At 40.9% G+C, this 12,988-nt stretch overlaps 1 protein-coding gene across 1 annotated transcript in view; it reads right to left on the bottom strand.

Moving 5' to 3' along the window:
• Positions 1 to 12,988, bottom strand: part of dram1 (DNA-damage regulated autophagy modulator 1) — a 161,023-nt gene that overhangs the window by 80,613 nt on the left and 67,422 nt on the right. The window lies entirely within an intron of this gene.

The following is a 12,988-nucleotide window of genomic DNA, read 5'->3' as shown; positions in this document are numbered from 1 at the left end:
AAAAAAAACCAGAGTTTGGATTAAGACTGCGAGGCTTTGCAGCACTCTGAACACCCCCCCCTCCCCCCCCCCAACAGGTTGCTCAGCAGCAGGCAGAAAAAGACAAACATTCGGCTCGTTTTGACACTGGGACAAAGGAGAGAACGAGGAGAGCTGGTTTAGCAGGAGCCGAGGGCGTGGGGTTGCAGGGTTCTGAGAGGTGTTCTGTGGAAGTCGGGCTTTACCTCTGCAAAAACACAGGCTAGGATGAGGCCTCCACAGCTGGAGAGTGTGGGTATTGTAGTTAGAATTTTCACAATGAGAGCTTAAGTCAGATTTAGGCCTGTTTTCTCAACCTCGTGTGATTTTTTTTTTTTTTTTGGTACAAATTCTCAGGGTGTATCTGACTACACGGCTCAGTGTGGCTTTTTTTTTGTTGCATGAAAATATCATCTGTGTCTGGGAAGGGAATAAAAAAACCTATCCAAGAGTAACAAAACGCATAAATGATCCAGATTGAACAGAGTTTTGCAATCCCCTCTGGACATAGTTTTGCAATGACTCACTTGTGCAAGATGTTTTGACACGATTCTCACGTCCTGAAAATAAGAACCTGACTTCATCTGGTGTGTTTTTGCAATAATGTTTTATTTAGTTTTTAATATAAAAGATATGTTATAGTTGTTGGAGCATGAATGTGACCCTTCATAGATGCCACAAAACCATTAGCATGAAAATCTTTTGAGTCCATAAAACCGCTTTTTCTAAAATTCTATTGCAGCACGTGGCAGAACATCATCAAATTGTCATATAAGAATTGCATCGGAGTTTCAGCTTTGCGCTGATGAAACTGCAATGTAATATTCTCTGCCCTCATCTCCAACGTGCATAGCAACTGAGGTCATAGCAACTGCGGAGATAGTTTGATTAGGTGGAAATTTCTGAAAGGACTATCTGATTTCCACAGAAAGATAAGGAGAATACTTCACGAGAATGCTATGATAGGTGGAATCATAAACATTATAAGCTGTTGACTTTAACCTCCAATAGAAATTCTCCTTTCTACTAATGTTTTTTGAAAGGCACTATCGTGTCATCGTACTCTGCACTCTTTCCTCCATAACAAAGATTTTTCCTCGGAATTTGTGGCATCATGTACACCGAAACTGTACAATGTCTACAAGCAATATGTTGCTGTTGGGGAACAAAGGCATGGTGAGTGACAGTGTGAGCTTGTGTGTCTGCTATAAAAGAAGGGAAGGGGGGGGGGGCATCTGGGACCCGCTTTATTGCCAGAGAGATGACAGGATAGCCCTCCTGCAGAGAGAGTGTGTGTGTGTTTATGCTCCTCTGCTTAAAGGACAGAAGCTATGCTGCAGCCGCACAAGTCACACAGCCATTCTTTTGCGGAAGGAACCTCACACTGTTTGCTTTTATGTGTATTTGGGGTATTTTAATGCTTCTCAAAGTCAGTTTGGTTAAGATAGACATAAAGTAGTGCAGAAACATAAAACCCATGAAAAAAAAAACAGAATAATTCTCTGTTTCTGGTACCACCTCTTATCTAAAGTGTTTCAATGGTCAAATATTTGATGATACAACTATGAACCACAACAGTGCCATACTTTAGTTTGTTTTTCTACATATTGGTATCTTTGTGTGGGTGCGCGTCATTCAGAATCCAAGGACAAGTTGATTCCTCTTTGAAACAGATCCCTGCCCGGCCCGGCCCGGCCCTGCCTGTCTGCGTGGGTCTCCCGGGTATCGATGCTACACTAGCCATCTCTCCCGTTCCCCTCAGGGCGCCATTCATCCTCTCTCTCTGACATCTGCTTTGCCCCCGCTGCACACGCCCTTCCCACCAGCATCCGTGCGGGGACAATGAACAAAGTGAAAAAAAAAAAAAACAGCGGGGACAAAGAGCTCCAGCTTGGGCCGGACACGTCATTAATGCTGGGTGGGTTGACTGAGGGAGGGGACTTAAGGGATGAGGTTACTTTAGTGTGACAGCTATAGAACAAAACGCCTGATTGTATTGCTCAGGATTATAATTTCCTCTTTCCATCTTTCAAAACAGATATTTCTTCCTGGAGAACCAAAAAAAAACCCGGTAGCCTATTTACCACTTGCGTCACTATAAGAAAAATAAAACTTGCAACTTACAAAAAGTCTTTTCTAGCCCCCACCTATAGCTTTCTGTTGAGACCGCCGTTTTCTTTATGAAGTGATGAGATATCTGGTTGGGTTTGGTGAAGAAATATGTAGTGAATGTGACTAATGACAGCATGGCAGACCAAATAATGAGGCCCGCTTGCAGACATAAACACAAGTTGAAGGATGTCAGATAAGTGTTGGATGAGGCCCATCTTCAGCTCTACTTCCTCATGCCCTCTCTTCTTTCATTAAACAAAAATAGATATTCTCTTTTCTCACCCTTTTATGTCCCTCCCTGGTTTTGTGCCCCCCCCCGACCCCAGATTCTTCTCGTATCACTTCTCTTCCCCCCCCCCCCCCCCTCCTTTCTACCCTCTACACCCCGTCGTCCTTCGTCTATCTTTATCCTTCCTCCTCCTCCGGGCTGCTGGTGTCACCTGTCAGCTCACACTCCCCCAGAACAGGGATTCATTCCATAGTCTGGCAGCAGGCCTTATTGGGGTAACGTGAGGGGTCTCGAAGGGAATTATGTGGTCGTGTGTGTACGCACAGCACCTTTGTGTGTTCATGGCTTGCTGCGAACGGCTGGAGCAAGGAAGACGCGAGAAGAAAGTTTCCCATCTTTTCCATCTTCTGTTGCTTTTTTTTAAAACTTCAGACGTGGCTTGGTTGAATCTTCAAAACGCACTTTTAGATACAGACACTAAAACTTAAACACTAAACCAGAGCAACCCCCGGTGTGCATACAAGAATGAAACATCAAGCTCGATTCTTTGTCTCTAGAAGAGGCCAACAGTGCTTTGTACAAAGTAGGTGAAACGTTTAGCAGTTTATATGCTTGAATTTTCTGGGTCAGTTTGATATGCAGCATTATGTTAAGCTTCATTGCGGTGAACTGGAACCACGATGCACTTCTATTTCTGCACAAACCTTATGCGAGTCAAGGTTGATTGTTTAATGACAGAAACCGAGTCGGGTTTATCTTCAAGAAGCTTCACACGTACTGTACGTACACCGCAGTTTTGAATGTAACATAAATAATACAATTAAAACAGAAAGCAAGTGAAAAGCTTCATTTCTGTCTGGTAATGTAGAATACATAAATAACATAAACCATCAAAATATAAAAGAATACAGGAAAATATATGTACATAACACTTTCTTGATATACAAAGAGCATGAAAGTATTTGCAGGATGAACCAGGTGACAGAAATGAATCTGTAAAAGTTCAAATTAATTTCCACAACTTTGCACCTTTAAAGCAGTATTCATATTTTTTGTTTGTGATTGGTATCAACAGAAGAAGAAAACAAAATGTGCATATTATCACCAAATCAAGATGCTCACGCCAACATGTTAGCAAAGACATGCCAATGAATTCCTGGCAAATTTAAGTCCGCAATTTGTTCGTCTTTGATTTCTGCTATTATGTGGCTAATTAGCGGCTAAATGCTATATATTGTTAACAGGCTAGCCTTTGACTTTGTCTGTTCACAGTAATTTCTTTCTGTCAAAACGTTTGCTTCAAGGGAGAAGAGCGCTAACGCTAAGCAAAAACTGTCCATTTGTAAACAAAACAATTAGCTTAAAGTCACTAAAACCCTTCATAGAATTGCAGAAAGGGGCAATACTTCTCCCGTAGGTTTAAAAAAAAAATCGATTTAGAAACAATCATTAATCCAGTTATATAGAGACTCCTATATTAATATGTAGAATAACACAGAGCAGTGGCAGAAATAAATCTGTACTCAGCAGCTCCTCCCACTTTCCCCTGAAACTGTTTGTTTTTGTTTTTTTTCCCCGAGACTCTTTCTCGTCATTCCTGTAGCCAACAGCAGTGATAGGAACTAGCTCTGTCTCGTAATGATAAGCTAACAGGCTAACCACCGCTGATGTCTTCACCCGTTTGTATTCTCCCACATATGGTTATCTGAAAAGTTGGTGGTCAGACATGGAGGCAACATATTCCTGTGGTCGGCCTCTCCCAACCAGACGGCATCGCTCTGAAATATTTAGAGTGAGAGAGAGAGAGAGAGACAGACAAGCAGCTAGCTAAATATAACCTTCGCTCTGGGGCTCATTGAGAGGCCTTCTGCAGGAGGTCTGGCCACACACACACACACACACACACACACACACACAAACAGAGGTGTAGGTACATTCTGTATAAACAAACAAACACTGGAACAGATTTGTTTAGTCCAAAGCTTTTGTATCAAAAGGACGGAGGCCCTCACAATCAATCAGAAGTTGACAGTTATTTCAAACACACAGGCATGAATATAAGGTCACTGGGCCGACAACAGTGGGGTTTTTTTTTTTTTCGCAACAGACATTTCGCAAACACAGAAACACAGAAACACAAGGTTCACATCCTCAAATTGTCCCGAAAGTGTTTTTGACTTTGAGCTGCTGTTGCAAAACAGACCTTGAACCATTGGCCTTTACAATGTGCATGCCAACTCAAGCCTTATAGGGCTCATTAATTATATTTCTCTTACTTTTTTGCTTTTGTCTTTTTAGCAATATTTTTAAATTTATAATTACATTTTTTATTTTTCAAATGTTTTGATTTCTGCCCATACGATCCTTACGAGCTTTTTTTTTTACATCTTTTGTCCTCTATAGATTTGACTTCATATTGGCTTCGCTTTAATATTGTCTTGCTGTATCATCTGACCTTGTTGGGTTTCTGTTGTGTTACCTTCTAAATACACAGTCTACAAGAAGGGTCAGAGCAGACTCTACTTCTTGAGGAAGCTTAGGTCTTTTAATGTGTGTAGCAAAATGTTATCCATGTTTTATCAGACTGTTGTGGCGAGTGCCATTTCCTTTCATCAGGGCTTGTGACTCTAAAAAGCTTAACAAGCTGATTAGGAGAGCTGGCTCTGTGCTGGGGACTCGCTGTGGAGCCCCTGGAGGTGGTGATGGGGAGAAGGATGATACAGAAACTGTTGAACATTATGGACAATAACATGCATCCCTTACACAATCTCGTGTGTCAACAAAAGAGTGTTTTTAGTGGGAGGCTACGGCCGCTAAGCTGCAAAAAGGACAGATTTAAAAATACTTTTTTACCTACTGCAATTGCACTTTATAACGACTCCCCTTTAAGTAAGGACAGAAGATATTTAAACTTTTAAACTTTAGCCTGAGTTGCATATATCATATATCAAACTGTATTGTGGGCTCATGTTTTTTTGTATAGGTGGGATATGTATGTATGTATGCTGGCTGCTGGAACACCTACATTTCCCTGCTGGGATGAATAAAGTATATCTTATCTTTATCTTATCTTATACACACTTTCAAATGACTGCTTCTAAAGGTGCTATATAGACAAAGTTATCTCAACTGTTATTATTTAAGAATTCAGTCCACTTTTCTGTTCATAAAAAAAGCATTCATATGAAAAAATGTGTATTATATTTCTTACAGTAATCAGTGTTACCACATTAGGTGTTAGTGCCGACACAGAGATGACATCAGTGCATCATCTGTAAATTGATAAATAATCAGAATGCGTATTAGTAAGGTCTGTATTGAAGCATAGAGAGGAAATTTAGGAGGGTTTTACTAAATAAAGAGCTGTTTTAACACCAACATTTGGCTTATTAAAACGGAAATGTACGTCTCTTAAAGGCTTAAAATGGTCCCTTGTTAAACTGTGTGTATTTCCAGGTCTGACATAAAAAATGTAAATGTCTATCCCCTCTGGACTTTTCAAATCCAGCCCTTATTTTAAAAGTCACAGAACAAGCCGTGCTGTATGTTATCAGGGTTTCAGTGTAATGTCTTGTTTCCCAGCATCACAGCAGACGAAAAAAAACAAAAAAAAACAAACAAAAGAGCCATTTAACTTCTGTTCCCCGCTAAGCACGTGTTCATTTAAAGTCCCCGTCGCTTGTAAACACGACGCAGCCTGCTAACCTCCAACCACATGACCCGCCTGCTGCCCCTGACTGGTTTTCACCTCAACAGTTCGTAGAGATGTTGCCCCAGTTTCCTTTCGATGCTTTGGTTGTGTTTTCTGAGAAACTGACAGGAAACACTACTCGAAGGGCGTGCAGCGCCTCAGCTGTTTCCTGTTTGTGTCGGTGGTAAGATGTCATTTGCTCGCAAGAGAGAAAAACAACAAGAGATGGAGAGATACAATGAGGAGATAAAGGATGATTGGGTGAAGGGAATTGGATAGGATGAGATCAGGAATTAGAGTGAATTAGGGATTAGATGCAGGAATAAATTAGCAGATCGAGAAACCGAGGGGAAATGTGGGAGGGGGGGGGGGGTGGGGGGGGGGGGGGGATACAAATGCTGCATGAATAAGAAAAGACAGAATCATTTATAAGATTTCTTATTGAGAAACTAAGTGGAAATATACTGGGAGTGTAAAACAGCTGACAGGAAGAACACAGCTGTGCGAAACACACACACACACACACACACACACACACACACACACACACACACACACACACACACACACCCACACACTCACTTTGTCAAATGGCTTCAAAACACCCACATTGAAGACATAACAGTCAGCAGCATCCACGTGTTAGCACAAACACACAGGCGTTAAATGTACAGAACAAACTGTGCCCACATGAAAACAGGAACACAATTTAATAACACACAGATCTACATAAGCATGCTCCAAGGCACGTACACACACACATACTCAAACACACACACACACACACACACACACTTGGCCTTGCAGCTTGACTACAACAAGGACACTCTGAAAACACTCATGTAGATACTCTTAAAAACACACACACACCTTTTTCTCTCCCTAAAAACATTCAATCCATTATTAAATACATAATATCTTCCAGAATTGGTGACATCCACAACTAATATTAATGAGCTTAACGGGTGTATTCTGAGTAAGTGTGTGTGTGTGTGTGTGTGTGTGTGTGTGTGTGTGTCTGATATGGGTAATAAAGCCATATCAAAACATTTAACGTACAAAAACAAATATGACCTACATAGGACTGGCAGCTTAATGAGTAACTGTAGCAGACTAATTTCCCTACGGGACTAATATTTTACTCATTACCCACCTCACACCTCGCCATGAAAGATACACAACCTGAAATTGGATAAATAATTAAGTTTATGCATGGTAACCCTAATTCCACGAGCACAGGTGGAGCCGTGTAATATGCTTTATTCACTTGATCACTCTTCCAGGATGGAGCAGACTATTGAAGTTAGTCAAACTTATTAGCTGATCAGGAAGTTTAATATTCCCCATTTTGCCTTTAGGGGTTATTAAGCCCGTATTATCTCGTCTCCATGATTGGCTTTAACCAGTGCCAAACCCCAGCCCTGTTTTTTTTTTACCCAGCCTTCACAAGCTTAGCCTACAAGCTTATTTTTCAGAAAAGATTTAATGTGACTAGGGATGTTCCTCGCGGCTATATTCTAAGTTGGTTTAACAGAAAATGAAATGCCGACTAAAGGTATACGATAAACAGTCAGAATGTATTTAAGTTGACTGGAAGCATATCTTGTGCACTTATTATCTGTGAGCTGTCGGACCCAACAAGATCACCAAGGGTTGACAGTGCAGCGCTGGCACAACGAGCCTTTGGGCCTCCTCGCAGGTTAACATCCACATGTGGTCATGTAGTGCTCAGGTTGAGTGATTATATGCCAGTTTCACATGACCCAGCATACATAAACTTTATCTTCATTTCTTATATCGAATGCTGGGTCAACTCACCCCACAGCTAGCAGCCCCGACGAAGCCAGGGAAAGGGAATGCCTTTTATGTAAGTCTGATGGACCTGGTGTTTGGAGCCACGCCGGGTTTGCCAGCCGGACTAGCCTAACCAGGGCACGGAAGGACCCTTACAAGCTCTGGTGCTTTTGAAAACTTTTGCAGAAACCGGAGTGGACCTACAACTCGACGAACCAGAGTGAGGGGAAGCAGAGCTCCACAACAAGATGGAGAATGGATTTTGTCTTTAACTAACAAGCAGCTGTGGTGAGTGTATTTGACTTATCTCTACTAGCTTTATTAATGTGTCATGTTTTTGAAGTCATGGTTTATACCTTTGCTTCTGATGTCAGTGACGTTCCATTGGTGTGTGCACTGTGTGTTTTAGTGCCGCAGTTTGTCTGGAATGTGCGGAGGCCTGTTGAAATCTGTTATTTGGGTTTTATGGCAGGTTTATACCCACTTGGTGGTCATGGAATAAATGTGACTGTTTTTTTTATGAATGTATTCTTGTTACTGTGGCTATGACAGATTGTGGCTGTTTGTGACGCAGCATCCTGTCATAAAGCAAAAATGGTGATAGGACTACATCCTTGCTGTTTTTATGTATCTGCACTCAGTGTATGTAGACATAACAATAACCTATAGCTGTGACATCATATTGAGGTTCTTATTGTAGTAGGACACTGAAGGCCCAGGTGTAAAAGAAACGGCCCAACCACTGCCCGAGAGTCATGTTTCATCTTTTCCAAAGAAAAGTGAAATAAGTTTGATATGGCAATTACAGAGTAATGAAAGAATGAATGGAACCAAAATTAAAACAGAGCTGCATTGGGAGTCCCATTCGTATATCATGTGTCACAGGGTGTAGACATAAAGGGTTGTATTTCATCTTGCTCTATATACACTCCATTACCAAATCCTCCTCCTGCTATTTTGAACCTTCAGCAGTGATCGTAAACCATTCAAGGCATCGCAAGTTCTCATTGTAGAGCTTTCCAGAAGAAGCCCGAGACAGACAGAGCCACTGGCTATAAATTCAACCTAAGATAAAAAAAAAAAAAAGAAAAATTATTAGGGGGGAACAGTAGAGAAGCCATAAGGAAAGGAATTTTCTCATTATTCATTTTAATAGTAGGAAATATTGAAGACACCCAATCTTTTTACCGATGTGCACTGATGAGGTGACTCCATTTTCCTTTCTTGATTTCACTCATCAAATGAATATCTCACATAGGGAGATTGAAAAGTGAAAAAGGAATAAAAAAAAGAGTCTCATGAGATTTGCAACCTAAGGAGGATTTCAGGGCAGTTTTTGGCTTTTGCCGTCTAAAGAAGATGACTTCCAAGCAAACAATATTTTGCTCGTTACACCATCCATCTTTGCCTTTTAAAAAAAAATATATATAAACGTCTCTAGTCAAATACCGCCACAAATATATTGTTACGCCATTGGAAGCATATTTGTGCTAACTTTGCGAATGTAGCGTTTGCTAACCCCCTTGCTTCTCTTCGGCTTCAGCTCGTCCATGTGTGGCCACTCCAAACACCGAGATGGTGAATTCCATAGTAACTAAGTCAAGGCTTCAAAACAGTAGTGCGCAACCCAATGGGTACGTCCACTTCGATGTGACAGTCCATGTAACTGACACAGAAGGGGGTTGTATATGGAGACACAGAGATATATATATATATAACACATTGGACACTTGAGGGCTGTGGAGGACACACACACACACACACACACACACACACACACACACACACATACCTCTGCACCCCCATTGCAGCTGTTGGGGCGTGTTGGGGGTACACATGCGCTACAACTCCTTCGCCTGCATTCAGACTAGTTCCAATAGGATTTAGTGCTGCCTCGGCTGGAATAAGTTGGACCCCTGCCACACATTCCAGCGCCTTGGTACTCTCTCTGTTGGCCTACTTGTGTCAGGCGGTGGGGGAAGCACGAAGAGAACTCCCACACACTCAAACTCACACATACACAGAGTAGTAAGCCGTGTCCAAGTTACTTGCTCGGACTGTAAATAAAGACTAAAGTGTCCCCCATTTTCTGAATAACCGATTTCATATCCTCATTATATAACCCCTTTGTTTTGCTCCATTTAAGCTTGATTTTTATTTTCAGTCTTTTCCTTTTTACTCTTGTAAGGGAGTCACACACACACACCAACTGTCTGAGGGCCAACTTTTGTATCTTTGTTTATCTGTTTGCTGCTTTTTTGTGTTCTTTTTTTTTGTTTTAAGGTTGTTTGTTGGTACTCTGCAAATCTTGTTCCATCTTCTTATTGTTCATATGGCTTTTTTTGTTGTTGCACAGTACACAGATTGCTTTGTTTGATTGTTATTTATCATGCCATATATCCCCTCCTTGTGAGTCTCTACATCTTTCCTATATTTACACACTGAGCACAAAAGGGACGGGGGAAAAATACATAATAAAGATACTCAGACGCAGAAGAGCACACATCACGCGCACTCACATGCTCCTACACTCTGAAGTTAGACGGACAGCTTTATATCTTTAATGCACACACTGCAAGCACACAAGGACACCAAAATGAAATGTGTTCTTTGCCCTGTACCATAATGTACACAAACGTAATTCACTGCATGCTCCACTGGCCTATATCACACTGAACACATGATTGAGGGCGTGGAGTAGCAGGATTCCGCTTTTTAATACCTCTTCTCATAAGGGAAACATCTGCTACCCTTCACATCCGAGCCCTTTCTTTCTCTTTTTTAATCTCCCTTAGTGTTTCTCTCTCTCTCTCTCTCTCTGTGAAGATGTCCCTCTCCTGCTTTCCTCTCATCTCTCCCCCCTTTCTTCTCCGTCCTCTCTCTCAGCGTGCTCCCCAGCTTTTGGCTCCTCGATGACTCTCCACCACAGCTGGGGTTGTTTTTCAACCGTCGAGTGCATCAAAACAACGCGGCCGCATGTTTGTGGAAAGACACTCTACTCCCTGTGTAGAAGTGCTGACCTCTCCAGAAAGTTCCTCCCGCGTTCTTCTTGCCTTTCTCTGTGTACTTTCTCACATTTTTTTTCCTTTTATGCGTGCACAATGGGCTTAAACAGTTGTGGTTCACATTCAATATCCTGCTATAGCTCGCTTTGGTAAAACACAGAAACCCAGTGAACTAAAGGATCCATAAAAGGAAAAAAAAAACGATTTGAGCTTTTCATGGAAATGGAGGCCAACGTGACCCGGCTCCAAGCAGCATAACAACAAAATGAAGTTAACTGTGACATAGATATCTGTACTAAAATAAAACGATTCCCCCTCTATTTCTTCCCTTACTTCCACCATGAAATACATTCCTCTGTAAATGAATGTAATTAGATTATCCAACCAAAATAACTGGATCTTGGCCTACTGTGCAGTTTTAGACAGAACACAAACATCTTCCTACAGTAGGGACTTTATTCCTGTTTGCTTCCGCTCCCTTTTCTCCCTCGTTTTTTTTCTATAGGGATAATAATAATGGAAATGATACACTTTGTATATCCACCATGCAAACTGCAGTGGCGTGCTGCAACATGAAAGCGGCCTGTGACTGTGGCTGCATACGCTTGGCCTACTTTTTGACTCCATTAAATCATTGGGTGGGTGGGTGGAAAAGCCGCGCTGTCTTTTAAGTATTAGCAAACTGGATGTCAGTAATACGTGTGTATTTGTGTGTATCTGTGAGTTGTCCGTGTGTTTATTAGTTGTGAGCACATGGATCTGTTGTTTGTTTGTTCTTCATTACATGGCAACATATGCAATTGGATCATACAGTTTTATGATGGTTTTAATCATGTGGGAAAATGACTGGTTTATGAAAAACCATCCACATTTATCTTTATTCAAAAACATCCACATTTATCTCCACGTCGAAGTGCCTTTACATAATTACACTTCATCTTTTATCATATTAACATTGTGACCTATATACAGTATTTCATATAAACTCGTAATGGAGTCCGATTCAGGCAGCACATCTGTCAGTATCATGTTCTAGTAATCTTTAAACTAGGTTATTAATAGCCATTGGTGAAAGCCTGATGAATAAGTGAATGAATGATGTGACGTTACAACACTGTGATGTTTTCATTTGGAACACTTGAAAAGATCTGAGCGAGGAGAGAAGTTTGTGATGAGAAAAAATGAATGGAAACAAAGTAAAGTTAGACACAAAAGACATGAGTTATTCGAAAGCAGAAAACCCCCAGATCAACACAGCAGGCAATTGTGTGTGGCAGTGACTGTGGGCTTTGTAGTTTGATTGTTGGATTTTGTTCTTTGTTATATTAGTCCCTCAGTGTATTTGCATTCTGAAGGCACGCTTTTATTTGCACATTTACATGGGCGCTGCCATGATTCCCAGCAAAAGATTCAAATTTTATATCCCAACAGGATAAAGTGCGTGTCAGAATCAGTGGCGAGGAATTAGGAGTTACTTGCCCCTGCATGCTTTTGGCCAGCCTATGAATTATTTTCTATCTTAAGAAACTTTAAATTCATTACAATCAGTTTTTCTCATTAAAATGCATTGTGTGGATCTATGAGATCCAAGACAAATGTCTAAAAGACTGTGTTCTTCTTAAACGCCTTCGATGTAGATTGCTGAGCTTCTTAAAAAGCAGTGTCACCAAAAGTTGAACAGAGAAAAGCCTGATGCCAACAACACTTGGAAAAACTCTTTCCAAGATACAAACATGTATCTCTTGAGGTATTCCACAGGGTACCTTAACGGGTCCCTAGGAATATGCCTTGTAAACAAACAAAATCTATTTTTACATTTAGTGTTACTCACCAAACCGCATCCCGTGTATCATTTTGTATATTTGTGTTTTGAATACATGCCCATAAGTAAAGAAGAGAGGGAGACATTCCAAGTTAAACAGCTCCATGGACACGATGCTGAACGTTTACCAAAGACAGAGGAGATATGTTTTATACATATTTTTCTTGGGGTGTATTTGAGGTAAATTTAGTTTGACTACAGTTTGTAAAAGGTGATTCTTTGTTAGATTTTGTTGACAAGTAAAGATACATTTTAGTAAAGTAAGTTTTTACTGTTAAATTAAGACTATGAAGAACTGGCTGATGAAATCAACTCAA

The sequence above is a fragment of the Labrus mixtus genome, chromosome 22 (genome assembly GCF_963584025.1).
Source record: "Labrus mixtus chromosome 22, fLabMix1.1, whole genome shotgun sequence".
NCBI classification, from domain to species: Eukaryota; Metazoa; Chordata; class Actinopteri; order Labriformes; family Labridae; genus Labrus; species Labrus mixtus.
This window is presented reverse-complemented; position numbering and strand designations above follow the sequence as displayed.